Genomic DNA, 2,680 nt, shown 5'->3' with positions numbered 1-2,680 from the left:
TGTGTGTGTGTGTGTGTGTGTGTGTGTGTGTGTGTGTGTGTGTGTGTATCCAAAAGGCAAAATTAGGACCAATTGATGGCAAAGGGCAAGAGTTCAATTCAATACAAAGAAGAATAGCAAATATTTCTGATATAACAACTAAAGCTATCCAGCAAGGGAACAAGCTGCCTCACAAAATAGTCAGCTCTCCACCCCAAGAAATGTTCAAGCAAAAGGTGAATGATTTTTTAAAAATTAGGAATATCAAAAAGGGAATACCTAAATTGGCAGGGAAATTGGATTAGATGTTCTCTAATTATGGCTATAGCCACAACTGTTTCAACTACAACTGACATTGGCTGGCACAAAACCCATTAACTGAGACCTGTAGAGTACTACCTGTTGCATGTTGACCTGCTGGGCCATGGCATGGTAGGTTTCTTGAGGACTGATTTTGATGTGAACATGAGGGCAGTAGCTGGAGTATCCTAATTTTCATTGATTGGGGAACTTAGGAAAGATAGCTATAATTTGGGGCTGTAGACAGAAAAAAGAGAATTAACAAGTTAGAGTTCTCCAAAAGTCTACCATTGGACAACAGTCAACTAACAATTATCGTGTGTACACACACACACACACACACACACACACACACACACACACATACACGTACACACACATATATTCTGTGCAGAACTTTACGAGAGGCTTTGGAGGTGCAGAAAGTTTAAGCAGAAAATTCTGTCTCCCCCAGAAAAGTTTACGATCTAGGAGAAACATAAGATATACAAGATAAGAGCTATAATATAAATAAAATAACAAAGAACATTGATAATCATAAGATGAAACATTATCTAATAGGTATGCTAGAGGATTACTACATAAAATACTAGGTGAGGTGCAATAGACTGAGGTCATTACTGCCTGGTCAGATCAGGGAAGATGGCATAGAAGAGGTAGCACTTAGGTGGGGTTTTAAAAGATAGGGAGGTATCCCATGGACAAAGACAGAGTGGACATTTCAAGCACAGGAAACAGCCTAAGCAAAAGGGTAGAGGTGGGAAGATACTTAGTATATTTGGGAAATAGAAATTAGTTTGGGTTAGGTGGACAATAGAGTATATGGTAAACCACTCCAGTATCTTTGCCAAGAAAACCCCAAATGGGGTTGTGAAGAATTGACAGAGTCTGAAAAACAATACGATTATTTGCCTGCTTTACATTGCTCCTTTATGTAATTATAAAGTTTGTATTAACTACTTTGTATCGTTTTGTCTCTACTCTATCATTTAAACCTTTTCTCCCCCTTTTTCTCTAGGTAGGTTGCCAACTCTTTGAAAATGCATACTAACCAAGACTTGTATTTCTTTTGTATACCCCCAGGACCACAAATGGACCCAGGTAGGTAGTAAGTATTGAAAAATCCTTATGGAATAAATAAAAACAACATATTAACCCTGCAAACAAGTATATTTTAAAGAAAGGTTTCCTGTGGATAATTGCTTAATCATTGATTGTATTAAGATTTCCTTGACTCTCTTCTTATGGCAAATTAAAAATAGTAAGACCTATTCAGATGTCGATGAGGTTTAGATTGTAGGTTTACTCCCCAGACTGATCACTTAGTTTTGCAAACTGACAAACTTTTATTCACTATTGATTGCTGCTGATCACCGGGTGATGGTGGTGAGGACCCATTGAGGAAATGGCTGTCTTTGTCCTTAATCTTAGTAGGAGAAGCCTGCATCCTTGAATTCTGCCTGTCTGTCTTCCCTGGATGGGAGGGACACAATAATTAATTAATGAATGACCATTAATGCTAACTGCTGAGCATGCTCCTGAATAGCTGGTCCATCATTCGGGCACTGAGCATTTATAATCATCTCCTATGTCCTAAAAGTGAAGACATGAAATAAAAGTTAGTTAGTGCCTGTTCTTAAGGAGCTTACAATCTTTTTGAAATTACATTTTTTTCAGCTTAAAAAATCTATTTCCTCTTCCTTTCACTTCTAAAAAATTAAAAACAAAAAACAAAAAATGTTGTAACAAATATTCATAATCAAGCTAAACAAATTCCTGCATTGACTGGGCTGTGTAGAAATTTGTGTGTACATGAATTCTGCACCCTAGGTCTATCAGATCTCCTTCAGGTGAGCTTAATGAAATTTAATAGGGATGGAAACATTACAGATAAAGGGAGGGAGGAGAAGCCAGGAAAGGGAGTTTTGGTTTAAGCAGTCACGAAGAGTGTGAGTGAAGCCATAAGAACAGTTAAGCTCTTTCCAACAGCACAAGGAATATTGATTTGATAACTGTTTTCCAGAACTAGGACAAGAGTTGAAAAGGTGGGAGATGGGATACACAAGGAAACAAGATGGTGCAGTGGATGGAGCACTTAGCCTGAAGTCAGAACTGAGTTAAAATTTGACCTTAGACACTTAATAGCTGCCTTCCCCTGGACAAATCAAGTAACCTCTGTTTCTCTCATTTTCCTCATCTGTAAAGTGGGGATAATAATGGCACTTATCTTGTAGGGTCGTTGTGAAGCTCAAATGAGACATTTGCAGAAGTTCTTAGCACAGTGCTTGGAACTTAGGACAAGCATCTCTTTCATATCACAACTTTCCCTATCATGATTTCTATATATGTATTCTCTCTCTCTCTCTCTCTCTCTCTCTCTCTCTCTCTCTCTCTCTATATA

Source organism: Gracilinanus agilis, chromosome 1 (genome assembly GCF_016433145.1).
Source record: "Gracilinanus agilis isolate LMUSP501 chromosome 1, AgileGrace, whole genome shotgun sequence".
Classification (NCBI taxonomy): Eukaryota; Metazoa; Chordata; class Mammalia; order Didelphimorphia; family Didelphidae; genus Gracilinanus; species Gracilinanus agilis.
This window is presented reverse-complemented; position numbering follows the sequence as displayed.